Source organism: Perca flavescens, chromosome 6 (genome assembly GCF_004354835.1).
Source record: "Perca flavescens isolate YP-PL-M2 chromosome 6, PFLA_1.0, whole genome shotgun sequence".
Lineage (NCBI taxonomy): Eukaryota > Metazoa > Chordata > Actinopteri > Perciformes > Percidae > Perca > Perca flavescens.
The window spans coordinates 6,743,634-6,767,243 of NC_041336.1; positions in this window are offsets into that span (position 1 = coordinate 6,743,634).

Sequence of the window (23,610 nt, forward strand, 5' to 3'; positions counted from 1 at the left end):
GTGTGTGTGTGTGTGTGTGTGTGTGTGTGTGTGTGTGTGTGTGTGTGTGTGTGTGTGTGTGTGTGTGTGTGTGTGTGTGTGTGTGTGTGTGTGTGTGTGTGTGTGTGTGTGTGTGTGTCTGAAGCGAATTATGAGCCGGGCACTAGGAGGGGGAGGGGCGGGTGGAGGGCTTATGAAGGGTCCCCTTTGCCCCACCTGTAGCCTGTCAGCTGTTGTAAGCCTGTTAAAACGTCAGCTGTTTCTGAGGAGAAGTGTGTGTGTTTATGTGAGGGTGTTTGTTAGTCAATGTCAGGGAGGGAGGGAGAGGGAGGCGGAGGGCCCCCGGCTCCGTGTGGCCCTCACCGCCCCCCGTTGTACATTAAACGCCTCGTCTCCTTTGGGGATTTGTTCGTGGAAAACCCAGCGCCCGATGCCTGCGTCGAGCGCCGTGGCGGCCTGGTCTTGCCTCGTCTCTTTCCCTGCCGCGTGTCGCCCGTGTCCCACCGCAAGACAGACGCTCGAAAGAATTTGAGTTTGACATCTTGATGAGGACTTAAAGTGCTATTACGATATCCTATTGAGGGATATACACATGTTAATCTGAATGACAAAATCTTCACAGGGTTTTTCCTGGCTCAGAAATGGCCTTTTGGGGCTACGCACGACAGAAAGCATGATCGGTCCACGTACAGTGAAGGCAATGAGTCTGTGTTACCTTCTTTGACAGAAAGTCATTTCTGAAAATTTGATGAACAAAAATGTTGATTACGCTTCAGTAAATGAAACCCCAATCAACAAAACTGCTTAAAAAAGTAATATTAATATTTAAGTACCACCGTTACAATCACCGGGAGAGTTCGACACAGCCAGACTCTGGGCGGTAAAACTGAGATTAGCGTTCTTATTCAAGCTTATGTTCTGCTTTTCAACTGTTGTGCGGTGAATTGCTATTAAACTCATTCGGAGAGGATTTTAATTGCTATTTTTTTTTTATTTATTTTTTTTATCTCAATTTGTATTATTTTGGCGCTGGTAATTTTCCTTTGGGGTTAGATAAAACCTCTTTGGAGGGCGCCAAAAATTCCTCTATGCAGGAAAAACCCCTGCCTCATTCGACCAAAAAGCCAAATTTCTCAAATGCAATTGTGTTTTATTGTTGTTGTAACACAAAGCAGCTGTACGAGAGATTTGCCAAAAATACAATGGTCAAAAATCCTGATTTAAATCAGGAAATATCTGATCAAAGAGTAAGAACACAAGAGCAAGTATTCAGGGCAAGCTTTCAGTACTTTTTTTTTTTTTTTTTTTTTTTTTTTTTATGGAAACATTTCGCATGGTTACACAAAAAAAAATCTTGATCTGTAAACAAGAAAATAAACAGCTGGATTTGTTGGCAGCCACTTCTGCAGATTTGGCGAGGAAAATGGTTCCACATTTGGTCCGTGGCGTCACTTTTGTCAACAAGTTGAGTGGACTGTGATCAGTCGAGGCTTGGTGGACTTTTTAATGTGGCTTCGTGTTTTGGGACCTTTTTGTTTTCTGCTCTCATAAGCCAGACTGTTCGCAGCTAATTTACGGTCCTTCACTTCATTATCCAAGGAAAAGGTTAAAATCAGGAGCAACTGGACTTGGTTAAAGATTAGGGCTGCACAATATATCGTTGTGTTTTAAAAATCGTTATCGCAATATCAACTGGTGCAATAAACACATCGCAAAATGCTGCAACATATCGCGAAAGACACTCTTAGCTAACACTTGTTGTGGTAGGTGAAAGAAAGTATATGAATTTCGGGAAAGAGACTTCAGATACATTATTAGGGGACCACTAAGGCCTATATAAAAGAGACTTCAGATACAGTATTAGGGGACCACTAAGGTCTATATAAAAGAGACTTCAGATACAGTATTAGGGGACCACTAAGGTCTATATAAAAGAGACTTCAGATACAGTATTAGGGGACCACTAAGGCCTATATAAAAGAGACTTCAGATACAGTATTAGGGGACCACTAAGGCCTATATAAAAGAGACTTCAGATACAGTATTAGAGGACCACTAAGGTCTATATAAAAGAGACTTCAGATACAGTATTAGGGGACCACTAAGGTCTATATAAAAGAGACTTCAGATACAGTATTAGGGGACCACTAAGGTCTATATAAAAGAGACTTCAGATACAGTATTAGGGGACCACTAAGGTCTATATAAAAGAGACTTCAGATACAGTATTAAGGGATCCCTAAGGTGTGTGTGTGTGTGTGTGTGTGTGTGTGTGTGTATATATATATATATATATATATATATATATATATATATATATATATAAGCATCCAAAAAGCAGCATGTCATAGGACCTTTTAATGATTTCCCTTCATCTGTTTTAAATTCAACAAGCAATTTGTTGTATTTTAGAAGAATACTGAACGCAGCAGAAATGCTGTTTATTTTCAACAATATTCAACAACTTTCAAGACGATTGATACCGCTTCGTTCGTTGGTGCTCCTGGCGGTTTTAACAACAGTCTTTTATGGTCGTTGGAGACGCCCAAGGCCAAGTCAGAAGGACCATTGTTGGCATTCTCACATGAAGCCAAATATAAGCATTTGGGAGAATGCCAACGATGGTTGTGGATAACTATGACCTGGACGACCGAAATGCCTTTTATAATTCCCCAGAGCCTGGAGAGTGGCGTCTTCAGATGACCAAACCCAAAAATTCAATTTATCATAATTTTTGCTTTAAAGATGACCGAAATGATTAATGGATTATAAAGAAAGTTGCTGATAAATTTTCTGTTGATCGACCCCTTAATCGACTTCATTGTTTGAGCTCTATTTGATGTCATTGTTGTGGAAAATCTTGCGATTTCTGATTGACTGTCATTTGGCTGGTGAACTCTTAAGATGAAGCAATGTCCGCTTTTGACTCTTCGTGTTTACAGCCTGCTCACAACTCATGTTACTCGTGTCAAAAAGTTATTTTTACTCCCATGTTTTGGAACGATGAAGGGGTGAAAATGTCCTGTATTTCACAAGATAAATGCAGGAAAAGAACAATGGAAACATTATTTTTTTACTCTCTTATCACATAAATCATCCTCAGATGTATCTGGTACCACCTAACGTTCCAGTCAACAGATGAAGCACCTTTTTTAAATCCGGGCTCGCCGTGTATACTAAAACAGCAGATAACCATAGCAACAGAGCTCCTGCTTTGTCAGTTGACTTATTTTTAAATGAACCTAACAAAGGGTTAAACTGGAGACAAACAAACTTTTAAAATGGACGACCAAATTATACTTTTTTTCTTGTACAAAACTTATATTCCCCTGAACAAAAGTTCTACCGTGCACAGCTGAAAACATATGCAAGCCTTTTTTTGTAAGCTAAGGTTCTCAGATTTAAAAAGTTTGTCACAAGCAGACTTACAAAAATAAATAAATTGTGATTAAAATCTCACCTGATGACCAGACTGACCTGCACACAGCATTCCGTTAGCCTGACGTCTTAATGTTTTATTATTGCCCCAACTAGGGCTGCAACAGACGATTATTGTCATTGACGATTAATCGGTCGATTTGTTTTGATTAATTGATTAGTTGTCTGTTCTATAAAAAGGCAGAAATGGCTGCTCCATGGCTGCAACACAGCGCCTGGCCGCTACGGAAACCAAAACTTGCACATGTTAAATTTGGAACCCCATGATCAGATTTGAAACCAAATCCTCCAAACGATTCCAATAAAGAAACAATTCTTTATTCTTTAATTTTTGAAATGATTCCAAGTAGGAATCGGTTCTCGATGCCCAACCCTAGCTGTCCTCAAATAAAAGAATGACTAGTCGACTAACGGTGATGATTTTTGTCAACTCTAAGATGAGTTGATTTAATTGACAGATATGTCACGGAAGGCTTGTATCATGTGGACGCACCGACAGTTTTGTTGTCTTTTACTTAGAATTCCTCACGGGGGAGACAAAACTACGCACTATAGCTTTTATCTGTCTTATCCAATAAAGGCAATAAAAAGCCCAAAAAATAATCTTAAAAACCCACCCCGAAAAAAAGAAAAACAAACTGAGTTACTCTACAAAGAGTCATGCAAAAGCACCACTTTAAATCTTGTGTTAACCAGAGATGTGCTCATACATTTCTTGGAAAGCAGTCATTCAGCATGAAAAAGCAAAAAAAAATGGACTAATCAACTAAATAAATTGTAGTCGACTGAGACCAAAATGACTAATTAGTCAACTAAAAGGGGGCCAACTATTCCCGACTATTCGACTTTTTCCCCAAACGGCCGTCAGCGAGCACACAACGCCAGATCTATTTGTTTCACTAAACAGATCTGAGATGTGATTGGTGGTTCGGAACCAGGTCCATTGAAACCAGGAACTATCTGATCAAGGAATGAGGGTCTACTAATCAAACAAGACACATTTCAGTCGTTCATAAGTATTGCGGTTCGATAGCCAGTCCCAGTCACACAGGGTCATGGAAAACATCCCCTCTACATCTGGCCAAAAGGACACTTTTTCTAGTCTCGTAGTATTTCGAGCCAACAAGCCTGCGCTGGCTGTTAATACATCAGAGAAACAAGACTCGGTTTTTGGCCCTGGAAAGATGTTTCCAATAACACGTCAGACAAGAATGACAATTTTTACAACAGGATTTCTCCCTCCCGAATCCAAACAAGTCTTCAAAATCACCATCGATGGTTCTTTAATTCCTGACGTCTGCTCTTATTTTTCTGGGCGTAAGCGTAACGTCTGCCGTCTCGCGGCTCTCCAGGTGGCCATGCTGGCGTGGGAGTCACAGGTGCTGAGTGATTTATGGCTTTAATTTCACTTGATGGATTCAAATATAATATAGCAACAAGCATAGAGAATTAATTAGGACAACACAGCGAGGTTCTGTCTCCCTTTAGTGCTTTTGGCAGGGAGACAGTGAAAACACTACTCCACACATACTGAACTCGGGGAGACGCGTGTACGTTTAAAGGGATTTGTCGAGTTTTTATTGATTTCACCTTAAAACAACGTTTCATTTTAAAGCAGGGGAGTAATTGGAGCGGCTTAAATGAAAATTCAGAGGCATGTGATAGAAGGTTTCAGCCAAAAACAGCTGTAAAAGTGCACCTCACCAGTACTAATCTGTCCCTGAAAGTGTCCCTGTGTCCGAGTGAACGTGTCGGCCTGGGAAAGCAGAAGGCTTGGGGCTGCAGCGACAGGCTTCTTTTTTTTTTTGGGATGTGGGGAGCCTTTGTGGTGGCAGCTGAGCGAGGCGGACAGTTGAAGGGAACAGGTTGCTGCGTCTGTTAGGGCTCGTCTTGCTGCTCTTGACCTTTTAGACCTTTTAGCTGTGACAGCTCCTGGGGCCGGGAGATACCAAATCACCGCAGATTGGGAGAGCCAGGCACTAGGGCTGCACCATATGAGAAAAAAAAATAAATCTAATTGCGATTATGATATTGCGATTGCGATATAATTCACGATATTGGAGGGAATGATCATTTTTGTGTCATTCTCATTTTCATTGAAAAATATTACAATTAAACCGATTTTATAGTGTGTATCTGTACCAAACTGTAGGATAGGATTTGTAGGCAGCGCAATACTTACTTCGATACTTACCCCACCCCCTTATTTGGATATTGCACTAGTCCATATCCAGATTAATTGTGCTGCCCGAGCCAGTCCTGTTGTATAAAACCTAACCATAAACAAATGCTATAAGCTTATTTAACATTTGGAAAACCATACTTGCCTAATAGAAGCTTTTCCAATGACTGATTGAAAAAGAACGTTGACCGTAGTCATTAATACTATTATGTTAACGCAGCGAGGATGTTTTAAAGGTACAGTATGCAATGCTTTCCTTAAAGAAAACCAATGTATAGACTCATCCAAAAGCATTCCCTCTCATTCATCACTTCTGGCCCACTAGAACTGAATGAACTAGATGTCTGACATGAAGTATAACATTCGTTGTATCGGCGTTCCAGCAGCGTGGTGTCAGATGTAATGCCGTGGAAGATCAACGAGAAGCTGGGTCAGGTTTTAAACGGCGCTCGTCGGATGCTGGCACGCATAATGCAGCGTGTAGCTGGATAACGTACTGAAGTGTATTTTCTCTGTATCTTGTGAGCTGTATTATGCTCTTTGTCAAGAGTGTGACAAAAATGTGGAGAATTCCTCAACAATGTAGGTCGCGCACAAGAGAAGAGCTCATGAGCAGAGCCACACCAGAGAAAAGCTTTGTGTTTTTTTTTTTTTTTTTTTTTTTTTGTAATTTGCCTCATCCTCGGGAGGAAGGCAGATTTGCATAATCAGGGTATTCACTGTCAAACCCTTGAAAGCACATCGTGTTTATTCACAAACCTAACAGTCATGTTGCACAAAGACAAAGTACCAAATAAGCTTGTCTTCAACAAAAACTCGAGTTTGTCTTTTGTGACGGCACATCACTGAGGTGGCACACTTATCACGCGGAACAAAACCAAATCTTTGGGCCTTTTCTCCCAACTGTGCCCGAGTATTTGCAGCTCCATTGCAGGATGTATGTTTATCGTTTCCAGAGCAGTAGCTTATACAGTTCTGTGTATTCCCTTTCAACATAAATACACTTGCCTCAGGGCAAAAGATGTGCTTCTTCTCACCGCTCTGTTAAAGGAGAGAGAGAATACATATCTTTTTGTTTTGTGTTTTGTGCCTCCCCCACCTCTCCCTCAGTGCCCGGATCCCCACCGCACGTAGCCAGCATCACACAGTCTTGGCCAACGCTCGCGTTTGTCTCAGGGAGAGCGGAGGTAGGCTCATAGATCCCCATTTTAGGCTCCGGGCCAACACCCTGTGTTCAACATGGAGGGACCCCCAGGCAGCCGTGCACATGGACGACAAATGTGGATGGCAAGCGGTGGAAAAACCTGTAAAAGGGGCTGCGAGATAAGGCTGAGCACTTGTGTTTGTTTGGAAGTAATTGTGTCCTGACGTGGGGATTGTTGTGTTAAGTGGTGGTGTATATTTTTTTTTTTCCCCATCCATGGGCACATTTCACGCTAGGGCTGGGCGACATGGAGAAATTCCTATATCATGTTATTTTGGACCGAATACCTCGATATTGATATTGTGGCAATATTCTAGGGTTGACAGTTGGTGCTTTAACAAAATATCTTCACACTTAGATTTTAGATAAATAATCATCAGTAATGTGGACATAATGACTACTAAAAAATGATAGAACAGCTAGAACAGTCTGGTTAAGTTCAGAAAAGTACATCACTTTACTGTAATACAGCCTTTAAAACAAAAAAAAAAGTGGTGAAAAGACACCACTTATCTCCTATCAGGATATTACGCTATCCAAATGGGCCCTTTGGAATTTTTGCCCCTCGTTTAACCCGTTGGGCTCCGGGCACAGACGTGCCTGCGACCATACATTCATACGCTGTGTGGAAACTCAATGACACAACTGTTTCACAGACTCCTGGCCTCCCATTTCCCACACCCTCCAGGCCCCCTCGGAGATTTCCAGGTCAGGAAAGGGCACGGCCTGAGATCCATTCCTTGGGAAGCGGAGCCACTGTCGCAAACAGTCCCAGACGGCGATTCTCTCCTTTTACAGCCCTCTCTTCGGTCATCTGACTGTAGCTCGCCAAGTTCGGACCTGTGAGGATTTGATTTCCACAGCTTTGGACTTAGCGTCGGATCCCAGTCGTCACCGGCGGCCTTCATCGGAGCTGACAGGGAGGGAAGATGTGGTGTGCAGCCAGCGGAGTTTGACAGCAGAGGAGTCATTTTGGAATCGAGTGTAGAGCGTTTGGGCTGAGGGGCACGAGACATTACCGGTTTGTTGAACTCTCCGACAGCTGAGCATTCGTTTTGTGTATGCGTGTGTGTGTGTGTGCGTGTGTGTGTGTGGATTCTGGGGGCGGGGGGGCCCTTGAAGGGTCCAGTGGAACAAAAGGTATGTAGGCAGCTGCCGTCCCACTGCCGGCAGCTCATGATCCAAATGGAGGATGTACACACACACACATGTGCACGAAGGACAGATTGGTGCGCAACAAGGATCTGACACACTTAGCTAGGCAGCTAGTGACTCCCTCACTCTCTTCACACACACACACACACACACACACCTTCCATTTGTCTCCTTATAGTGTAAAAAACAGGGTAGTAAACCTGCTTAAGTTGTGCAATGTCTAATGATTATAGTCATTATAGATTACTCGGCCCATTAATAATGCCATTTTGTTTATAAAATGTAAAAACATAATGAAAAATACCCGTCACAAGTTCTTCAAGTCCAAGATGACATCTTTTTAAAGGTCCCCTGCCACACAAAAGCGTTTTTCCTTGCATTTTGTGTGTGTGTGTGTGTGTGTGTGTGTGTGTGTGTGTGTGTGTGTGTGTGTGTGTGTGTGTGTGTGTGTGTGTGTGTGTGTGTGTGTGTGTGTGTGTGTGTGTGTGTGTGTGTGTGTGTGTGTGTGTGTGTGTGTGTGTGTGTGTGTGTGTGTGTGTGTGTGTGTGTGTGTGTGTGTTTTATGTTGTGAATGTGAAAATGAACTGCTGCCTCCTTTGTCAGCTCTAGCCACTGGAAAGAAATAAGCAGAGAAATCAGACCAATCACAAAAGCTGGTCAGTCTGACATCATATTGCCTGAGCTCATTACTATTCGTTAGCTCGCCCAGTTGCGCTGGGTAAAGGATGCTGATAGCCAGGCTCTCATTGACTAGCTGTTAACCAATCAGAGTCAAGCAGCTTAGCTCGTTGAATATTAATGAGAACTGGCACAAATCGAGGCAAGTCTTCCTGCAGGCTTTCTATACCACGCTAGAATGGCTTGAAACAAGGTAACTAAGGCATTTTTTTCCACAAGAAATGTTAGAGTCCATGGTGGAACTTCAGACATGCCCACAAAGTCATGAAATATGTGTGGCGGGGCACCTTTTTAAAATGTCTCGTATTGTCCGTCCAACCCAAAAACCCAAGGATGTTCGCTTTACGATACAAAACAGTGTTTGCTATTTCTGCCTAATGAATGACTTAAACGAGTCATCAAAAAGGAATTTGCCCATTGATTAATCAACCAATCATTAAGTGCTACGCGGGGGTAAACCTCGAGTTTGTATTCATTTTTGTCTGTTACATCGTTGTTTCTTCAGATTGATGAGATAAAATCTGTATTTAATTGTCCCGTAACAGTTTCACTCTGACTGCATGGAAACGAATAGAAATCAATGGCAGCTGGCTGGGATGTTAGGTTGAAATGATTTCTCATTATTTTGCTGTTGCTCAGACAAGACCTAGCAATTTAAAGATGTCTTCTCGGGCTCCCGGGGAACATTTTATGGATGTTTTTTTTGACCATTTTCACCGCGTGATTGAGTATTTGAAAAGAATATTGACAACTCAATCAGTGATGAGGATATTTGTCAGTTGCAGCTCCAAATTGCGCTGATGATTTGTAGTAAACGGTCCCGTTTTTTTGAGAGAGCCGAACAACAAGCACCTCATTTGCCAACACAAGACACTGATGAATTGGTGGCAGTTGCTGAAGGCATATTAGGGCAAAGGGTGACCTGGGAGGGGTTTGTGGGTGGGCAGGGGGGATGTGTACTGTGAGTGTGGTCACAAGAAGCAGCAACAGCAGAGGAGGGGGGGTTGATGGCGGGGGCTGGGGGTGTCCAGTGAGCAGGGTAATTTGGGGCGTTCAGCCCGAGGCGTTCCACCAGCAGTTGTCACTTTTGCAGCAGTCGACGGCACGTGTGCTGCTCTGAGTTGGACTGTCGTTCTCTTCAGGACTGTATCCCTCTGTGGTCTCTCACTTGGACTATCTCGCTCTTCTTCAAAGTAACTGGCCTCAATCCCAAACTAGACTTTCGGTGTGTGACATTTGTGTCAGAGCACTTCCAAACCGCCTTTTGGCATCTTTAAGCTTTGACGGTAAGCGCGACCCATCGAGACTTTTCAGCTCTTAAGCGTGTGTGTGTGTGTGTGTGTGTGTGTGTGTGTGTGTGTGTGTGTGTGTGTGTGTGTGTGTGTGTGTGTGTGTGTGTGTGTGTGTGTGTGTGTGTGTGTGTGTGTGTGTGTGTGTGTGTGTGTGTGTGTGTGTGTGTGTGTGTGTGTGTGTGTGTGTGTGTGTGTGTGTGTGTGTGTGTGTGTGTGTGTGTGTGTGTGTGTGTGTGTGTGTGTGTGTGTGTGTGTGTGTTCCCTCTGATGTAGTAATTGGTTTGAATTGACATGAACGCCGCTTCACTTAAAAACCATAATTACTTCAAGAGAAAATGTCATTCTCGATGGCTGTTATTTTTTTATTTATTTAAGTGTTCACATTTCCTCTCCTCTGGCTAAATCTAACATTACATTTTTTTTGAGCTTTCACATGCTTGATGTAAGCCAAAGTGCGAGAGAGGGCCTCTGAAATGCTCGGTCTAATCAGCCCTGGGAAGCCATCGGTCGGTGGGGTGCACTGCTGGCGCCTCTGAGCGCTTTACGTGGTAGATAGGGAGGAGTGCGAGGTGACTCGCTGCGTGGACTGTTGTCCATCATCAGCCGCCGAGCTGACACCTACCCCAGCCCCCGAAATCTGCTGAGAGGCGCTCGAGAGAGGAGAGGGGAGGGGGGTAGTGGGGGAGATTTACGGTTGATAGCTTGTGTTGTCGTGCAGCTCGTAACGTCACACCTGTTCTTTTTCTCTCTGGAATTGAAGGTCTTACACGGCCATTACTGTGCCGAGGGAGTGTCACGATCCTCGCGTGGCCTCCGACACCTGTTCAAAACCACCCCTGTGTACTTCAAAAGTACACGCGGATAGAAAGCTTTGAAGATATCCTGATGGTTTTCGATAACCGTGTTGTTTGGTCTGCTTGTATCTGGGGTTTTTCCCAAGTCAAGTCAATCAAACAGAAAGTAAATAGCAGGAAGTTGTTTTTCCATGTTCAGTAGCCTCGAGGTATTCATTTTAGAGCTCCGGAGATAGCGGCCTTATCTACTTTATCTTTTAGAGGATATGGTCTGTCTGCCTCTACAGTATATCCTCTGTAACACATCTTAAATAGATATGTGAGATATGGTTAGATGAATACTTTGCGTGGTTCCATTCTCTAGAGCTGGAAAGATGAATCGATTAATCGATTACGTGTTTCGATTACATTTGATTAATCATTTAAACCCTTAAAGGATTACATTTATTTTGTCTTTTTTGAGCTGCAAAGATGAATCGGTCAGCAACTAAAATCGCCAACTATTTTATTAATTGATTAATCAGTTTGATTCGTTTGAAAGGTTCACTGATTAATCGATTAGTCGCGATACACTTAAATTAATCGGCAACTGTTTCAGTCATTGATTTGATTAATTTCTCATGAAAAAAGATGAGAAATTCTCAGGTTCCAGCTTCAATGTGAATATTTTCTAGTTTCTTCTCTCAACATGTTTCACCATTTTCTGACATGTTCATAGACCAAACAACTAATCGATTTAATCAAGAAAATGATCAACAGATTAATCGACAATAAAAAATAATCGTTAGTCGCAGCCCTAGTCTGCTCACTAGATGCCAGCGTTCAATTTTGACATGACAGAAAATGAATTTTCTTGAGGGGAGGCAACCACTCTACAAGTTTATAATCTTGTTACACACGCCTGTTGCTACAAGTTCATGGTTTTGTCTTGTTGCCGGCCTCATCTCGCAGTGGCCACGTTTCATAGGTAAAAATGGAGACCTTTCACAAAACGGTTAGTGGCGAAAGCTTTAAATAGGCAGGTTGTAAAACAGCATTCCTCCTCCCACTCACCTGCGTTCATAAACCTGATAGGACTTGCGATAAGCGGCTATATTTAAATGACAGTCGGCTGCCTTGATCTCGCCCGACTGCCTCTCCCGTGAGGCCTCGTTGATGAGAACGCGTTCGACTGGTGACGGCAAACGTTCCTGCACATAGCCGAGTCCGGCGTGCACGCCCTCTGTCCTCAAGTGTCACATTGATGTCATCAGTGATTTTTTTTTTTTCTAGAGGGCATTTTCTTTCTCTGTCACAGACCTTTTGTTGTCGCAGAAGATTTAAGGCGATGGGGAAAGCTGTGAGGGAGGAAACCTTTTAAACTTTTTTAAAAGATTCCAAAACACGATACGGTTTGTCCTAAAAAGATATTAGAGATTATCTGTAAAACAAACTATGTACGCAGTAGTTCTTCATGAATAATAACTTAATTTATTACAGTGAATGTAACTTTTATAAAATTGTGGTAACATAATTTTTTAAATTATATTAACATAATTTTTTATATATATATATATATATATATATATATATATATATATATATATATATATATATATATATATATATATATAGTAGAGCTGACACTAAAAGTCAGTTAATTGATGAGATTAGGACTTCAGCTAAGGATCATTGTAATTATTAATTTATTGGCAGTTTTGATTTGCCATGTAATTCTAATTAACCTATAAAATGTTAGAAACTAGTGTAAGAGGCTCACCACAAGTTCCCAGAGCCAGAGGGAGCATCTTTATATATCAAGTTTTGTCCAACTAACAACCTCAAACCCAAAGATATTCAATTTACATATAATATAACATAGAAAAGCACCAAATCTTCATACAAGGGAAGGTACAACCAGGGGCTGATTGGGATGTTTGTTTGTATAAGTGGCTTAAACAATTATAAACGATTGTTATGAAAAAAATTTACATTTTTGTCTGTTAGCCTAATTGATTAGTTGTTTAAAAGTAATACAGTAGTCAAAAAAAGTATTAATGTAACCTCGATTGTCTAATTTTGTTTTTTATCTTTTGTGTGGACCCCAGGGAGAATAGTTGTTACTGCGGTAACAACAAATGGCTAAAATAATAATAAATAAAAATAAAAAGTTCAGCACTAGATTTGTTTTGGCAAATAAGCAATTTGAAGACATCTCTTTGGGCTCTGGGAAGTTATGAAAAGCACTCATTAGGCTAAAATAATCGATAGCTTAAGCGTCGTTGGGAATAGCCACGTGTTGCTGCTCTACACTGAGGCAGGACGTGCAGCTGTTGCTGGGATTGAACCTGTGGCCTTTTACTGGACAGTCTGTCAAAACACGAGGCCACCCTCAAGTACCAAGAGCTGTACATGTACATTCAGAAAAGGTTCTTGGATTGAGCGCTTGGGTTTAATGGAATGGAAGTAAGTGGCAATCCAAAGGACATACTCGGTCTTCTGCTTTTCTAATTCCCTCTCCTGCTCCGAGCTCTAGTGACCAAAAGATGAGTTCATCATCAGAAGATTAATCATTAGGAATTTTGATCATTGTTTAAGTCATTTTTCATCGGTTTGAGCTTCTTTAATGTGAGGATTTAGCTGCTTTTATATCATTGTTAATTTTAGATATTTTTTAGTGCTGTCAGTTAAACACTTTATTACCGGCGTTAACGCAAACCCATTTTAATGGCGTCAATTTTTTTCTCTCGCAAGATTAATGTTCTTTTTGGCCTAGTAAACTGTAGTTTTTTCACATGCTATTGCAACAACTAGTAACATTAGAAAAACTAAAACACCACACCGGATCTAGCTAGACTGGAAACTAAACAACAGGCACGCCGCACACACTTGTTTGGGCTTGCGAGCCGGCCAAAGAGTAGCAGGCTGACGGTACGCTTGGAGTGGATGGCGAGCGCGAGACGCTGAAATGGATGCCAGTAAGATTCTGAATGGAAAGTTTACTTTTAAAAAGTTGCCAAATGGTTCCATTGACAAGACCAACGTGATCTGTGTGTTTCGTCGTCGTGAACTGAGCTATCATCGCAGCACGTCATCGTGGGCTCTGAGATCTCATGATGGCCATTTTATTTTTCATGAAACAAAACGACGGAGCTTCAGCTGTACTGCCAACCCTAATGACGTGTAGTAGCAGCCCTGCGATGGAGGATAACACCACTGAAGCGAGTTTTAAGTGCACTGATAGATTCTATTGGTACTTTGTTGAATTAAATGGGAACCCATGGCTGCTTGAAAGGGACAAAAAAAAATTTAAATGAGTAAATTCTTAATCAAAAACAAATGGATAGTGCATACCGCTCGAGCTGCAAAGACTCACTGATTAAACCGTTGAGAACTCTTCAATTAATTGCCAACTATTTCAGTAATCGATTTGATTCATTTTTCATGAAAAAGAGAAAAACTTCTCCCATTCCAGCATCTTAAATGTTAATATTGTTCTAGTTTCTTCTCTCCTCTGTGTCAGTGAACTGAATATCTTTGTTTTGTAGACATAACAAGACATTTGAGGACGCCGTCTTTGGCTTTTTGGGAAACACTGATCCACATTTTTCACCTTTTTCTGACATTTTATAAACCAAACAACTCATCCATTAATCCAGAAAATAGAAAACCGATGAATCAACAATGAAAGTAATCGTTAGTTACAGCCCTAATGAGCTCCTCTGATGCATTTCTCCAGAGCTTGTTTCATTACATTTCCTTTTGTCTTTTTTTAAGTTTTTAATTCTTTAGCATGGGTTTAAATCAGTTCCTGAACCTTGGCCAGGTGAACTGCATTGCTGCCAACAGTAACTAATACACAGAAAAACCCTGTCCTAACTGTGAGAGCTCTCCCTGTCATTGTTCCACTGAGTCAGCCAATCACGTCCCCTTTCAGGGATGGCGTCAGAGTGTGTTTACCTCTGGCAGTGATGTAACCTGACTGGTCAAACCGCATAGTCCGCGCCGGTGATGCAGTCAGCGATGTTGGGGCAAGTCTCTCAGAGTCAACAACAAACCACACCAAAAGTATTGTGAGACCTGCCAGCAACCTCCCTGCTCCACATGCCTTCAGTGCTGCCGGACAAAAGACATCTGTGTGTGTCTGTGTGTGCATAACGGGTATTATCATTTTTTTTGTGTTGTTGCTGTATTCATGCCAGAGGCTCTGATCACAAACAGTGGATCAGTAACAGTTAGGGCGCCCCGTGTTAAATGCGTGGGCGTGTGCTTTTCCCAGTATGTGTGACTGTTTGTGTGTGTGTGTGTGTGTGTGTGTGTGTGTGTGTGTGTGTGTGTGTGTGTGTGTGTGTGTGTGTGTGTGTGTGTGTGTGTGTGTGTGTGTGTGTGTGTGTGTGTGTGTGTGTGTGTGTGTGTGTGTGTGTGTGTGTGTGTGTGTGTGTGTGTGTGCTTAGATTGCCGTATTGACAGCGGCCCGGCAGCGTGTGTGTGATTCACGAGCCGAGAGGCACAGATCTCCTCACCGTTCCCATCCCATCCCCCCAAAGCACCACCAACACCACCTCAGAAGTGCTGCCCTTGCACTGCATCAGCCCTCTCCTCTCCCTCTCTCCCATACCTCTCCAAAGACTCACCCATGATTGGTTAAGAGGAGGAGGGGGGGGATCATATTCCACTGCTAGGGTTGGCAGCGTAGACGCACAGGCACAATCACAATCACAAGCCAAGCTTCAGATACTAGGCCAGCAGCTCCTACCCGTCCTCCACGATTTCTCATTATGGCTCAGTGTCAACGCTGATTTTCCCCCGATTCGCTTCCGATTCACAAAGTCCCGATTCGATTTCCGATTCAATGTCCATTTGGGATATTCCAGTCGCACAACCAATGTAGCTTGGATATGAAAAGGAATTCTACAATTGCACAATCCGTTACATGAATGCACTTTTTTTAGTAAACATGAACACACCAATAAAGTGCAGCTCTACAGTCTTGAGGTGAGAGGTCAAGGGAAAAACTGGCATGGCCATTTCAAAAGGGGACCCCTTAAATGGCCATGCCAGTGTTTCCCTCACTAAAATGGAGCCTAACTTTGGATCATTATTTAACCCCCTTTACGACAAGCTGGCATGACATAGTTGGTATGGATTCCTTATGTCTTCTACTTTCATATGATACCGACAAAGATAAGACACTTTATTAATCCCACACTGGGGCAATTCCCCAAATCGATTCTGCATTTAATGAATCAATATAGGATAATTCAAATGAAAATCGATTTAAAACCCAGCCCTATTTGTCACAAATGCTTTTACCACAAAAATCAGCCGTGAAATTTTTGTTGATACAGTGACGACGCACGCTGGGTGACTGAGGCCTGAGTGTCGGCGGGAGCCGTGTCCAATGGTTGCCTGGAAACATGCCCCAACAGGCTGTAAATATCCCACAGCTGGTGCTGGCAGAACACCCTCAAGGTTGGGCCGCAAACCGAGCCTCGCTGGGTCAGATGAGGGGATTCAGCAGCCCAGTTAGAAGCCAACTCCCTCCAACCTCGACCCCATCGGCAGTTCTGTCTGTGCCCCAATGAGAAACGAATCCCTCGGACTACCCCTCTCCCCCCCGCTCCCCCTATAAAAACCTGATGCATGCTTACAGTGTACCTTAATGCTGGCGTGCTGCGTTAATGCCTTCATGATGACACTATGGTCAGATATTTGCAGCTTAAAGGGCTACTGCTGCTATTTAGACTCTTTCATAAAGCTGGGGCGCTCAAAAGACATTCAACTGGAAGTTCAGACTGAAATAGAGCTGCAAGGATTAATTCATTAATCGACTGGTTGTCAACTACTAAGTTAATTGCCAACTATTTGATTATTTCTTGAGTCGATTCTTTCAAAAACTTCACTAATTCCAGCTTATTAAATGTGAATATTGTTCTAGTTTCTTCTCTCCTCTGTGACAGTAAACTGAATCTCTTTGAGTTGTGGACCAAAACGAGACATTTGAGGACGTCCTCTTGGGCTTTGGAAAACCGAAACTAATCAACTTTTTGAACCATTTTCTGACATTTTGTAGACCAAACAACTAACGGAGTAATTGAGAAAATAATCAACCGATTAAGCAACAATGAGAATAATCGTTAGTTGCGTCCCTAAAGGAATATACCTTTTTGGGCTCTTTAAACTCACGGGAGCGTCATGTCCTTGTTCTTCTCCGGCAGCCATCTTTGCTCAAAGACGCCCCCGTCTTGTGACCGTTTCGGCGCTCCGCAACCCGAAACACCTGCTCTATCTGGTTCCATGTAATTCACGGTTGTACAAAGCATCTGACAACATCATGTGTCATCTCGCTCATCTCGTCAGGCGCGTCTGTGCAAACACTGAGTGATGAATGAATATTGGAGCGATATTGATCCGCCCAGACGTTAAACTGAGGGGCAGATCAGTCATTTTGAAAGCCCTCCCGCAGAGGTCAGGACAGGGTGCCCTCTTCTTGAAACCTGAAGCCCTGAAATCCACTGCAGATCTCCTGCTAACTCATGCATTTCATCAACAGTTAACATGATTTGTAAAGATATCATGACACACAACCCCTGATATTTGTTGGACACTTTGATCGGGCGTGCTTTAGAGTGCCATGTATATTTTTAGGAGCAGTTGATGTGGCCGCAACGTCGATTCAATAACAATCCTCCTGTTTAAGCTGCACTATTATTGGCATTATCTTTCTATGCATCAATTTTTTAAAACCGAGCAATTAGGTTTGATATGTAAAGATTTGTAAAGATTATGCAAATAAATTTGGATTTCCTGTACAGTTTAATCAGATTTCATTCTCTTTTAAATGTACAAATTGTACATGAATTGAAATATGTGGCAATATTATTGGCAGTAGCTCCTCAGTTTTTGGTGATTTTGGTGCTAGCCAAGAGCCAAATGCCTGCCAAAAATGCCAACTGCCACCCCAACATCAGTACACAATGGCCAGTGATTCATAGCGCAACTTTTTGGACGATGCATCTGTCACAGAAATGCTGCTGCCTGGTAATAGTGTACTTTGGTTCAGGGGTCAGTATCACGTGTTGGTATCGGTCATTCTCAGCAACACAGCCGAATGTTCTTGCAAACAAACAGTTCTTTGCTTCAGTTATTTTCATTTTCACAGTTGAGGGAGAGTATGGTTTTAAAATTGTTGCCTGTCTTTGTGTAGTAGTTTCACTTGCACAACTCACCCAACAGATAAGCTCTCATTTCTCATCTCAGCCCCGTCTCACGGGTGTAAACGTTACCTGAAGCGTTTCATTTACACGCCAAGTCTATTTTTTTGACAGTATGTGCGTAATGCGAGGTTGATGCCCGATTTAAAAATAAAAAATAAATAAATAAATAAATAAAAAAAAATAATAATAAAAAAATAAAAGGCCTAAATTAATATATTTGATGTACATTTTTGCAAACTAGGCAGAGTAGAGGTGCTGTGTCTCTGTACAGAGCCAGAGAGTAGCACACTTTTGCTCTGGCTTGTAATCCTTAACTTTTGCCCAGTAGCTGGGAAGCCAGACGGGAACTTCTTGGGTATTGCGGAGCTGCAGTGCAGTTTTTTTTCATGGAGAAACCGTGTCCTAAACTGTACATTTACTGCCAAAAGACAGCTCTGCTCAGATCGCCAAAACCTCCCTGCCCTGCTGCTCGAGGCTTTGAAATTCGCGGACCAGACACAGGCAGTACAGGCAGTCGCCTCAGCGTGGCATGAATGGTGTCCGCATGTGAGCATGACGCTGACGTAACGTTTGCTGTCGAGACGGCGCTTTAGTTTGAAATTCAAATGCCCCCCCCCTTCCAAGTTTGTGATAGATAGCTTAATCGATTACTTTTAGGGCTGTCCTTGACTAAAGAAATTCTTAGTCGACCAACACTCTGATTTGGTTGACTAATCCATTGGTTGATTTAATCGACAGATCTGTGCGCTTCGGCAAAGTGCAATACAAATGCAGTCTGTTTACCATCTGTAAAACTGAGTTTCTGAGTTAAGATTTATGCAGAAGCAGCACTTTAAATCTTGTGTTTACCGGAGATGTGCTCATACGTTTCTTGGAAACAAGTAATTCAGCATGAAAAAAACATAAAAAAATGACTAATGGACTAAATAAATCTTAGTCAACTAAGACCAAAACGACCGATTATCTACTAAGCGACTAAGAGGGAGCAGCCCTAATTATTTTAGTACAATACAATGGATCTGTAGTTCTGTAGTGTATTATTATGGCCATATCTGTGACTTACATATATATCAGTTAAATCTTTACTAGGTATATACATTCACTTGCATTCATCATCATCACATTTGGCAGAAGCGCATGCATATTGCGTTGAGGATGCTCCAGACAGTCTGCGGCACATTGCACCATCCAATAAACCACACAGGACCGAGTTAGTCCAAGGTTGCAGTAATCACAGTTTATACGGGGTGTGGCCGGTGCCGCGGGGGTCTGCGGTGGTCAGGCTCGGCACATGTGGGTGCGGAGTGGGAAAAAAACGTGGTGATGGATTTCTCAACGGTCCTCTGGCAGGGCGCCAGCAGCCGAGAACCTTCTTCACCCCCCCACAACTACCAGCCCCGTACTGCTGACTGTTATCGCTCCGCTCCAGGCTGCTCTGCTGCCACTTAACACGCCAGGGCAGTAAAGGATGGACATGCAAGAAGAGACAGACAGACAGAGACACACTCACACAAATGCACACTAACATACGCACTTACAGATAACACACGCTGAGGCCTGACCAATATATTGCTACTGCTAGTGTTGTATTAGAGACTTATCATGTGGGCATACTGATAACGCTCCTCTAAAATCACTGAAAAGGATTTTTTTTTTTTTGTGTTATGGGTGGAGCAATTGTCTCAATTTTGTCTGAGAGGGGGCCCACAGTGTCAGAATTGTAAAACCTCTACCCTAGACCAACAATAGCACACAACCTTGAAAATGTATTTTTAATTCCAGTCTACTACAGATCTTGTTCTGCTCCGATTATCACTTGTATCTGACCCAAATATTGGACTGTATCAGTCAAGCCTTAGTGCCCACGCACACAGCGCAGTCATCTGATAGCGTCACATGTTTCCTTGTAAAAGCCAACAGAATGCTGTGTACACTCGAATCACGTCGAACCCAAACACAGCAGTCTCCCGCTGCATTTTGTGGCATTTGAGTGGTTTGTTTTCTGTGTCATGACTCAGTCACCGTCCTGCAGCCTCCTGACACATGCGGCTTCTGGCAGAAACATAGGTGGCGACGTATCAGTAAAAATCGAGGGCAGAATTAGCCTTGAGGACAGCGAGGCAGGTTGTCAGGAGGAAGGTCACCAGTTCACAAACCTCGACTGGTATGTGAAAATCAGGCTGACGTGCCCTTTAGCAAATCGCTTAACCCTTGATTGCCCAAAGGAAGCTTCTTATTCTCCCACCGTATAAAACTGCGGTTGTATTCGGAAGCCATCAGCCGAAACTGTGCATAACCCAAAGCATGTGGTTGGTGAAATAAGAACATCCCTGTGTCAACTTTCTCTTCATGGATAAATGTCAAGACCAAAATATTGCCCTCGCAGCTTGTCTTTCCACCCACATCGTTGGAATAGAAGATTGGAGCTTTAAAATGTTTAACGGGCGTAGCAACAGATGTCAGGGATAATGATGCGATGCAACATTTTCTAACTGTTCTTTTATGGACTAATCTTTGTTGCAGGCAAGCTATGACCTGAGGTGCCTACTCTAAAGCTTAGTGGACACATTTGTACAGTGATAGTTTCTGTTTTATACCACTTCTAATGATCACTTCTGTTTTATGCAGTTTTTATACTGTTTTTGACAGCACACTTTCATTTCAAACATGTATTGCTAATTTGTATTTGTCTCATTTTAAAGCTAGCTTAAGTCAATATCCCAAATCCCATTGTCTAGGAAAGCAAAAACAAAACAGAATGGCAATTCAGAAAATATACTTCACAGAAATGGACTGAAATGATGTAGAAGGACTAGGCAAGTGTGCCAAGGTTTTTTTTGTGTGTTTTGTTTTTACTGCCTCGATACAAATGTGCATGAAAGCATCTCACATTAGACGGGGAAGAAGCATCACAGAGCTTTATCAAGACCGAGCCGCCCAGTTTATCCACAGGCATGATACAATTTCCATCAAGTCTTGACGGCTGCAATATTCCAGACTGTCGAAATGTAGTGAACGTAGCAGCTGTACTTGAACCGTTCTGAATTCCTGTACTCCAGTGTGTGCTTTTATGTCCATATTCCCTTCTTCTGAAATGTAAAAGAAGAGCTTGTCATTGGCCCCTTGTGAAATAACATTTAGGCGGTCCCCAGGGTTCTTATCTGGGTCCGCTGTAGATTCCTAATTATCAGCGTTAATCTTTTTCATTGTCCAGAGCCTCTGTGTCGCCCTGGCCCTGCTCAGCGAGGCAGCAGACACACTCCAGGCCCTCTGCTTCCCGTGTGAGAGTGTAGATTCGGCCTGACATCAGACATGGGAAGCGAGCTCCGGCAGCATGAAGGATAAAAGGTCGAGACTTGACCACCCCGGGCAGATAAAGCAGCCTTTTCATGTGTGATCAGCCCGCAGCCTAAAGACAAATCCCTCGGCGAGCTGCCTTTGAACTTCCACTGCAACGGGAGCGACTCGCCCCCCCCCACCCCCCACCCACCCCCGACTGCTCAGTGGCTAACGAAGGCCGTGAGAGGGCACTAACACACACCTCTTCATGGTTTAGCTAAATGATGCCACCGACACTTCTTCACTTCGTGGAGCGGGAAGCCGGATGACAAGAACGAATGTACAACATATTGGGAACACCTACTCTTTTCAAGAAGTACACTAATGAGGGGATCCACGCAGAATTCAATATGCTTTACTGATCTCTCTTTCTGAATCCGTGCCAGTCAAAAGGGAGGAGATGGAGATGAAGAGAAGCAGAGGATTTAAACATGGATTTTTCGAAAATGTTTGGGCTGGAACCAGATATTAGAAAGAGGTTGCCAATGGGTTTGTACATTCAGTTCCTGCAGATTTTCCCTGTAGAAGCCAGACTCCTTTAGTCTCTTCCATCAGTGCATAATTCATAAGCAACTCATTGCCAAAGCAAAGCCAATTGCATCCACTCTAAACGAGCGTGCGGCGCCCACAGCATCACCAAAGGAATGTCAGTCTTGTGAACAGACAATTTCACATGCTTTGTTTGATAAGAATGGATGGAACTAGAGGGCGTTCTTCTTCCGCTGCCGCTCTCCCAGGTAGCGAGAATGCAAACAATGCCGGAGAGATGGTGTGGTGTCTGTACTCACGCCTTTCCAGTTGCTTCAGTTCTGCAATGCTGCCACTTTGCTCCCACTGTCGTGTGTGTGTGTGTGTGTGTGTGTGTGTGTGTGTGTGTGTGTGTGTGTGTGTGTGTGTGTGTGTGTGTGTGTGTGTGTGTGTGTGTGTGTGTGTGTGTGTGTGTGTGTGTGTGTGTGTGTGTGTGTGTGTGTGTGTGTGTGTGTGTGTGTGTGTGTGTGTGTGTGTGTGTGACACACACAGTCTGTATGTGTATATATATAGCCAGGCGCTATTTTTAAAGCTGAACCACAAATAGTAGAAACGGGGCCTAAAACGGTCCTCGCCTCTGTTGCCATTCCTGGGCTGCTGCAGCCTTCTCATTCATTCATGACTTTGCATAAATTTGCAGAATCACTCTGGGGCTTTCTGTCTCTGCTTTGGCCCCTTTTTCTTTTGAAATTGGAAATGTATAATGCACCGATCCTCTGTTTCTGATCAGGCGTTGTAACATATCGCAGACCACCCTTATTTCATGGTTAGTTAACCGCACGGCAGGATTAGACATGCCTGTTTACGCTCGTCATCTTTCTCTGTGCTGCATGGAGTGAGGTCAGTGTTGAGTTTAGGTAGTAATAAGGCATAATGTTAATCACTGGACACAAAACCGCATCGGCCAGCTTGGCGTTTAAATGCGGAGTGTCATCGGTGGGAATCTGCCAACTCATACCTGCTTTCCAGACATGTCAGGAGTCTATCCTGATATGTGTTTTGAAAACACAACACGAAAAGGACCGTCCCAAATACTGTATGAAGCGTTTAGATGTTTTTTGTAGTTGAATGGAGAATAATTTCCATACATGGAGTTTCAACTGTCACATTGCCCTGCTACGATCAACATAGATCAGGTTCAGAGCTGCAAAGATGAATCGCTTAATCGATCAGTTACCAACTTTTAAATTAATTGCAGACTATTTTGATAATTGATTTAATCGGTTTGAGTTTCCGGCTACTTAAACGTGAATATTGTTCTAGTTTCTTCTCTCCTCAGTGACGGTAAACTGAATATTGAGTTGTGGACAAAACAAGACATTTGCGGACGTCATCTTGGGCTTTTGGGGAATCACTGATCCACATTTTTTGTCATTTTCCGACATTGTATAGACCAAACGGGTCATCGATTTAATCGAGGAATTAATCGACCGATCAATCCACAGTGACAGTAATCGTTTATTGCGGCCCTAATCGTGTTAAACAGCCTGAAACCTGGGGGAGATATGTGGAATCCACAGACTCGTGGGCTCCTCTCCGCTCCGCCTTCGATTGGGGAATCACATTCGGCGTGTCAGGCGGCCCTGGTCGGTTGCTGCGGGCGACCAGCAGATCAGTGATGTGGCGGTGATGCCTCTAATGAAGCTGACACAGCGCAGCCTCCCTCCTCGCGGGCCCCTGAGGGCCTCCTGCTCTCAGCACCCCGCCCCCCCCCCCCCCACCATGTGCTTCTGAAATGCATTGCTGCATCATTTATTCTCTCGTAGATGACGGGTCAATGCAAATACAGTGTTTGTAGAAGCTAAAGTGGGTCACAGTATACAAA